Raw genomic sequence first — 9,774 nt, forward strand, 5'->3', positions numbered from 1 at the left:
TTCGGATGGTGTTTTCGAAAATTTTTGGATATCCGATATCTGAAATTTTAAATTTAATATTTTTTAATTATTAAGACTTCTAAATATTAATAAAATTTGGAAACCCTTGGGGACTCTAATCCATTATTAATCACAAATGTCGCTTCCCATTGAAATCTCATATCGACTTCATCGTACTTCCAAGTTCCATCAGATATATAGTGCCCACTTATACTTCATAAATCGCTAAGGACTGTTAGTACACCGACGGAGTTAGTTATTTGGAACCGTTAGTATGCCGTGAACATTTTGATTTTGTTTTGTATTCTTGAATTTTTGAAGATTTGAGTAAGCCATGTACGGTTCATCTATAGATGTTGTTGTTCAAAACAAGTTGGGCTATCTACTCGTGAAAAAGTATTCACGAGTTGTTATACTCATCCAGAGCTTTCACGTAACTACTCAAGACTAATAAGTACTCGGAGTATACAGTTAGGCATTTCATCAGCTCCATACAAGTAATCGTGTGTATAGCCAACTATTTGGATAAAAATAAGTACTCGGGACTTATCCTTTGTGAAAACTCCCAACTTGGTCAACACCCCCCCCCCCCCCCGGTTGGTAGTATCAAAACACCCAACTTGGTCAAAATATTTTGTGTTATGAAGTGGCTAAACTCATGGTAAAAATATAAACACCACTCCAAGTATTTAGGGGTGTTAAAAAAATAGGAATACAAATCCATATCTGAATTATCTGAATTTGAATTATCTAAAAATTTGGATATTTGAATTTTCATATTCTGATTCGGATAGTGTTTTCAAAACGTTTTGGATATCCAATATCTGAAATTTTAAATTTGATATTTTTTAATTATTAAGACTTCTAAATATTAATAAAATTTGGAAACCCTAGGGTACTCTAATCCATTATTAATCACAAATGTCGCATCCCGTTGAAATATCATATAGACTTCTTCGCACTTCCAAGTTCCATCAGATATATAGTGCCCACTTATACTTCATAAATCGCTAAGGACTGTTAGTACACCGACGGAGTTAGTTATTTGGAACCGTTAGTATGCCGTGAACATTTTGATTTTGTTTTGTATTCTTGAATTTTTGAAGATTTGAGTAAGCCATGTACGGTTCATCTATAGATGTTGTTGTTCAAAACAAGTTGGGCTATCTACTCGTGAAAAAGTATTCACGAGTTGTTATACTCATCCAGAGCTTTCATGTAACTACTCAAGACTAATAAGTACTCGGAGTATACAGTTAGGCATTTCATCAACTCCATACAAGTAATCGTGTGTATAGCCAACTATTTGGATAAAAATAAGTACTCGGGACTTATCCTTTGTGAAAACTCCCAACTTGGTCAACACCCCCCCCCCCCCCCTCAGGTTGGTAGTATCAAAACACCCAACTTGGTCAAAACATTTTGTGTTATGAAGTGGCTAAACTCATGGTAAAAATATAAACACCACTCCAAGTATTTAGGGGTGTTAAAAAAAATCCGAATTCAAATCCATATCTGAATTATCTGAATCTGAATTATCTAAAAATTTGGATATTTGAATTTTCATATTCTGATTCGGATAGTGTTTTCAAAACGTTTTGGATATCCGATATCTGAAATTTTAAATTTGATATTTTTTAATTATTAAGACTTCTAAATATTAATAAAATTTGGAAACCCTAGGGTACTCTAATCCATTATTAATCACAAATGTCGCATCCCGTTGAAATATCATATCGACTTCATCGCACTTCTAAGTTCCATTAGATATATAGTGCCCACTTATACTTCATAAATCGCTAAGGAATGTTGGTACACCGACGGAGTTGGTTATTTGGAACCATTAGTATGTCTTGAACATATTGATTTTGTTTTGTATTCTTGATTTTTTGAAGATTTGAGTATGCCATGTACGGTTCATCTATAGATGTTGTTGTTCAAAACAAGTTAAATGTATAACTTCGGATGTTGAGTACCACATATGTGGATTGTCAAAAGACTAATCTTTATCTTTTGAGATATTCCTCTTTGGAAAACACTTTATAGTATAAATGGTTGGATTAATATTTCGGAATGCTAACTATTATATCCTGTTTTATGTTGCAAACTTTATACAATAAAATCCTCAATACAAATTCGGACACCTGTTTCACTATCTGAACGGATATTCAAAACTCAATATATCTGACTTTCAATACCCCTACAAGTAATTACTATTTTGAAGGGAAGTGAAATCTTAATCCATGGCCTCCTACCAAAGCAGGAAATTGAACTGGCTTGTTGTAAGAATTTGTTTCTTTCAAAATATCAAAATTGGTCACAGGATGTTGACTTGAAATGGATAGATCGGTAGAGGAATTGATTAAAAAATCATTAATAAGAGAATGAGAACAAACAAGAGGACCAAGAACATTGTTTGAAATATAATCTTACAAATTATAAGGAGGATTAGACTTTCTGGTAGATCTTGTACCAATAATATTAGTAGAAAAAAAATCAGGATTGGAAGTAGGAGAAGGAGAAGAAGTTGGGGACAAGAGGAACATTAGGAAGATCAAACGAAAATTGACCAACATGATTAGAAAAAAAATATGAATTTAGAATAGATTGAGGAACCAAACGAACAGTTTGTTAAAGAAAGTTGAGAGATTGTCAACATGAGAGAACATGAATGAGGAAGTAGGATTAGTGATGGAAGCGAATAAATTCTTGAAAGATACATCCCTATAAACAAAGATAAAGTTAGTATGAAGATTTTGAAGTTTGGACCCCTTTCTGCCTAATGGATTGCCAATGAATAAACAGGCTTGGGAAACATGGTTGAAAATTTTCTCTACAAGGTCTAGGAGTTGAAGCATAACAAAGACACCAAAAAGCTTTAAGATCATTATAAGAAGGCTTAGATGTTAAGACCTCAAAGAGAGTTTTATTCTGTTAGTACATCTTTTGGCGTCTCGGTCTTTGTATATTTATGTAATTGGTTTATTAATAATGTATGGGCATTTTGGTAATTATGTTTTTGTCATTCGTTAATGTAAGTGTCATTCGTTATGGTTTGTATAATGAAGGAACACATAAGGTAATATTAGGTCATTCATTAAGCATGTTTAACGAATGTGGATCAACAAATGAGTCATTGTTGTATCCTAAAGTATAGATAGGGAATGATAACGAATGGTCCCCATTTGTTATGTTTAATGTATAACAAATGGGGTCGTCATCTAAATATACATTTACCCTGTTTAACCTAATTAGTGGTTGTGTTATTATTACTGAATCCTCTCGTTATGCTGCCCAAATCTCCACTCACACACGACTCTTAACGTAATCCAATCACTGTCTAATCACCCGAGCATATCAAGGACTAGATCTGTAATGTATACATATTTATTAGTAATTGTAATCGTACGTTAGTGGTTTCACAAGTGGTATCAAAGCCAATGTTCGATTGTTCAGGTGATTTAGAGCTTAATTAACATCAATTGATGGTTAATTGATTGATAATTGTATTAGTTTGGATTCTAAAATTGTACGGCTTATTTTTTGATAATTGTATTAGTTTAGAGCTTATTTTTGATAATTGTATTAGTTTGATTAATTACACCTTGGTTGTTAACTGATATCAAAATGAGTTGAGAACAGTTCTTAATTAGATTCCAGAGGTTCATTTGAGATTCATTGTGTTGATTTGGTTCAAGTTAACGGAATTGATAGTTTGATATTGTTTGGCGGGCACAGAGGTGTACGGAATTTGTTTTGTGTGAATTTGGACTGGTTTGAATTGGAATTGGATGTTTGGATTGGTTTGGGAATGTTCAGAATAAGTCGTTTTATTATTATTGAATCCTCTCGTTACGCTGCCCATATATCCACTCACACACGACTCTTAACGTAATCCAATCACAGTCTAATCACCAGAGCATGTGACACTCGTCAAATTCAGGTTAACTCTGTTAATCCGAACTCCGTTAATTCAAACTTAAGATCACACGAACTGTAACGCATATCTCATTACATTTAAATTAGGGTTTAAATGACACATGACAATCATTACACAAGTAGTCTTTCGGAATTTCACTAGAACACACACGAGTCGACTCAAACCGTTGGTGAATAAACGATAAATATTAAAACAACAAGTATGTGATAATTATGGGTTAAAGCAATGTGTTACTTGATTTTATATGTATAACATTAATTCAAGAAGACAAAGCCTATTTTTGTGCTAGAAATTGATTAACTGGAAGATTAGGGGGCTAAGTGTAACATAACTAATAATATAATCAAGTTATTACCCAACCCTAACTCCCTTCCCCCATTGCGATCGGCCTCTCTCTCTCTCTCTCCCTCTCTTGGCAGCCGTAACCCACAACACACACACATACAATTACTTTTCAAGCTTGTTTTGAAGTATTCAATGTTCTAGATAGGTAATTAACATCCCCTCTTTCTATTCTAATGATCTAATTATAATATTGAGCATGTTAATCAAAACCCTAAACCTTGAAAGTGATGATTTAAGATGAGTTAGGGTTTAATTGTGTGTTTGTTGATCATAATGTAACTCGCATACATATGGACCTGGAATAATTAAGATGACTTAAGGGATGAGATGGGCCTTAGGTCCATGGACTTTAAGGAGTATAAATACTCCCTTAAACCCTAGATTCTCATTCCATCTTTCCATAATTGCCTACACACACTCAAAACACACACACACCCATTGCCACTTACGGTCGCAAGAGAGAAAGAAGGAATCCGAGACCAAAATCTAGCCGAATATCGATAGATCTATGATATACAAGCTAGATACAATATAACCAAGTTAAATCGTAACCTACAAGCGTTCAAAGGTACGTTCTTGATCTTTAAAGTTTAAATTTTTATTAACGGATGGCCTTGACACTTAAAACTATAGTAAATCGGGTCTAAACGAACCATAAAGTTACTAACTTGATGATTGAAATGGACTTAACGAACCTACGGGTAAGGATGGCTCGTTTAAAGAAAACCGTAGATCTATTTTTGAACGTCTAAGCCTAAAGGTTCAAATTTTGTAACCTTACGAGTCAAGATTTAGCCAAGAGCGGTTTGGGGAAACACTTATGAGTTGATGTTAAACCTTTATATGGTGTACGGCTGAAAGACGAAATGGAAACAAGGGTTAAGGGACCAAACCCGTAACCCTTGGTATATTCATGTACATAAGTCCTACAGCCCGTTCGTATACACACACTTAATCCGATTACAATACTAGGTCACATACAAGTAATCAAGTCAATTACGTCGCTAAACTGGCTTACACATGGGAACTCGCATACACCCTTAACTCGATTACATTGTGATCGTTACAACGAGACATGAATACAAGTTACTTCAAACACAATGGTTCCATCAAGTACATTGAACATTCGTTTACAACTTATACTCTATTACACCTAGAAACTCGCATACAATGAGAATCGATTTCATTGACTCGCACACAATGTACTCGATTACAATCTGGATTCACATACGAGCATACTCGCTTCAAACACTATGGTCGCTTACAACACACACATAAATATACATACTAACTTACAACACTGAGTTACATTACAAATATATAATTGATCACATGGAGACTCGATTACAGTACACTACTCGCTTACATCTTAAGCTCGAATACATCAGAGTATTCGGTTACACGATTTCGCTTACAACCATAGTCGATCATAATGTAACTCGCATACAAGTGACAATTCGATCAAATTTTGGAACCCGATTACATGGTCCTCAGTTATATATATACATATACATGTACCCACGTCATTATGCATTAAAAGAATAATCAAGGGTAGGGTTAAAAATGAAAAGAAAGAAAATAATATTAAAATATTTAAAAGCCTTATACATTAGGGTAAAATAATCTAAGTATAAAGTAATATAAAACAAGGCCAAAAGATAACAACAGACTTAGACATTTTGGCTAAAGTAAAACTAAGATAAATATTAATACGTGTAACTCATATACAATTAGCAGAGCTCAATTAAAAAATGGAGTAACAGTTAATTGAGAAAGAAACAGGATCCAGGTGAGTTCTAGTCCCCAGTCCTTGTTATGTTTTCGGGGTTGTGTGCATACTCGATGTGAATTGTTAATACACTTATCCTATGTGATAAGTGTATGTCATACGTGATATATGTGAATGGAATGAATGATTGCTTGTCGGTAAGTGAACGATCTTAGAATGTTACAGGTACTGTCAAGTTATAGTTATGAATATGAATGTTATGTATAATGTATGAATGATATGTATGTATGTTATGAATGTATGTAACAGATGGCTAGGTACAAAAGAAAGGGACTGAGCCCTAATAATACTCAAGGTAGAAAGGGACCGGACCCTAATAATATCCGAGGCAGAAAAAGCACCAAGCCCTTATAAATCTCGAGGAAGAAAGGAACTGAGCCTTAATAATACTCAAGGAAGAAAGGAACCGAACCCTAATAATATCCGAGGCAGGAAAGGGACCGGACCATAATAATATCCGAGGTAGAATAGAATAATGTAAAGTAGAGTTTAAAATAAAGTATGAAGGTAAGTATGTATGTTATGAACGAAGTATGAAAATATGAAGTATGTATTAAAGTACGTAGTTATGAATGTATTGTATGTTTTATGATTAACTAGAACTCACTCAGCATAGTTGACTTGTAGTATGCACACAGGTGAGTAGAATGAGGCAGCTCGCTTGAGGAGAAACACATGGCATGGAATTGAAGATACTGGCATCTCAAAGAAGTGTTATGTTATTTTAAAGACAATGTTTTATGTTTAAACTACCTTGAATGTTTGTTATGATGAGATTTGAAAACTATGTAATATAATATAGTTGAAGTTTTAATATTCTGCAAATGTTTTTATTAACTCTGATGATTAGAACTGTGTTTATGAGTAATTAGTATATCTCATAAAAGACAAGACCGAATGGGCTGGTTCCACTTCTGGAAGTTAATATTTTGAGTTAGAAATCTAACCCAATTAGTCTTGCATTAATTGTATTTACCATGTAACGGGAATAACAAATAACATTATGTTGCGCATGATAATGACTGCTATGTGCTTGCTGTAATGTTTTGATCATTGTGAGAAAACCGTATGTGATAAAAATATAATAAAAATATTTTTAGAAACATAACTCACGTGTGCTTCTGTGATGATTTTTGGTGATTTATTTGATATGTTATGATTTATTAAATAGAGTAATCTTGTCGAGTAAAAATCTGCATGGATAAATTAGCTGCCGAATTACTTGAATTAACATGAAAAATGATTTGTTGATCGATGTTTGCTATATTATGACTTATTTGCCCTTGTGGGGGATAGTTTTTAGTAATGTACAATGGTAACACTTAACACTTAATACTTTTTCACACATGTAACTTATCACCAACGTGTTTGTCGAGTCTTACTTATTTCACAAACGAAACACGAAACGCATCTCATGCATAAGTTTTATGTGTCGAGACTAGGGACTCACTCATAGTTCAAATACTTAGAAAAATCTCGTTTTGTTTTTAGAGCACTAGTGAGGATTTTCTGTGACGCACACCTTTCTCGGATCTTTTTGTTATCTTCGCAAATAGTGTGTTTCACGGCCCCTTTTACTCTTTTTAAACGCTTTTAATAGGGGGGGATAACATACTCCAACAATGTAGGTTTTGTTACTTTATTATATATCACTTGTAAGGCTAAGTGGCAAACAAACCAACTAAATTCATTCTAAACATCGAACCGGTTAATATTGGATAATAGCGAGTCACCTTTGAGTAGTACTACTTGGTTTGACAAACCCCACCCAACTCTAAACTCGACTGTAGGTCGAGTGGGTGTAAATCTTGGCTAACACATTTACCATGGTCGTGGTTGACATGGTGGGAAGGCAATATTTAAACAGTCAGCTTCGGTGTCGAACACTTAGTAATGCATTCTTGATAGGTTAGCTACCTATTGATATATAATTGATTTAACATTATCTGGTAACACTAAAACGCAAATGATTTATTTGTAAAAACTTTTGAACTCACCAACCCTGTGTTGACACTTTTAGTATGTTATTCTCAGGTAGCCGAGGCGGGCGCGCGGTATAGTTCCTGCATTCGCTGAACACCATTGCTTTAAAAACTTCTTTTAATTTTCATCTTGATAACTTGGGTTTTTAAGTCGTCCTGTGTGGCGCAACTTTTTGCTTTACAATTTAGCTTCCGCATTTCATTTAAGACTTGATGTCTTGTTGGTTTGAAAACTTTAAATATGGTGTTTGATTATAACTAATGATTCCAATCCTGTTAGTTCACACCCTCTGACGGTAAAACTCCGTTAGTGGATTTTGAGTGTGTGACAGAGCATATCAAGGACTAGATTCGTAATGTATACGTATTGATTAGTAATTGTAATCGTACGGTAGTGGTTGATAAGATGTGTGACCGTTAGAACACAATCTCCCCAAAATGTTAATGGAAGCTTTGATTGAAATAACAAGGCTCTTGAGCTTTCTAACAAGTGTGTATGCTTCCTTTCAACAACACCATTTTGTTGGGGAACGTGAACACAAGGTAATTTGGTGCAATATGCCTTTTGATATAAAGTGTTCAACGACATTATCAGATCTAATACACTTTATATGAATACTGAATTTAGTAGCAACGATTTCTATGAAACTTTGAAGTATAAAAAAGGCATTGCCTTTTGTTGCTAAAAAATGGATCCAAGTAGTACGACTATAATCATCCACTATTGTTAAACTGTAACATCCTAATTATTATAATATTAAATAAAGATAATTATGTTTAGTTATTGTGTGTAAAGATTTAGTTAAAGTAAATAAAAGAAAAGAATATGGACTTGGAATAATTAAGATGACTTAAGGGATGAGATGGGCCTTAGGTCCATGGACTTTAAGGAGCATAAATACTCCCTTAAACCCTAGATTCTCATTCCATCTTTCCATAATTGCCTACACACACTCAAAACACACACACCCATTGCCACTTACGGTCGCAAGAGAGAAAGAAGGAATCCGAGACCAAAATCTAGCCGAATATCGATATATCTATGATATACAAGCTAGATACAAGATAACCAAGTTAAACCGTAACCTAAAAGCGTTCAAAGGTACATTCTTGATCTTTAAAGTTTAAATTTTTATTAACGGTTGGCCTTGAAACTTAAAACTATAGTAAATCGGGTCTAAACGAACCATAAAGTTACTAACTTGATGACTGAAATGGACTTAACGAATCTACGGGTAAGGATGGATCGTTTAAAGAAAACCGTAGATCTATTTTTGAACGTCTAAGCCTAAAGGTTCAAATTTTGTAACCTTACGAGTCAAGATTTAGCCAAGAGCGGTTTGGGGAAACACTTATGAGTTGATGTTAAACCTTTATATGGTGTACGGCCGAAAGACGAAATGGAAACAAGGGTTAAATGACCAAACCCGTAACCCTTGGTATATTCATGTACATAAGTCCTACAGCCCGTTCGTATACACACACTTAATCCGATTACAATACTAGGTCACATACAAGTAATCAAGTCAATTACGTCGCTAAACTGGCTTACACATGGGAACTCACATACACCCTTAACTCGATTACATTGTGATCGTTACAACGAGACCTGAATACAAGTTACTTCAAACACAATGGTTCCATCAAGTACAAGGAACATTCGTTTACAACTTATACTCTATTACACCTAGAAACTCGCATACAATGAGAATCGATTT

This window comes from Bidens hawaiensis, unplaced genomic scaffold (genome assembly GCF_021521415.1).
Source record: "Bidens hawaiensis isolate Kalapana, Puna unplaced genomic scaffold, B.hawaiensis_p1.1 tig00034572_1, whole genome shotgun sequence".
NCBI classification, from domain to species: domain Eukaryota; kingdom Viridiplantae; phylum Streptophyta; class Magnoliopsida; order Asterales; family Asteraceae; genus Bidens; species Bidens hawaiensis.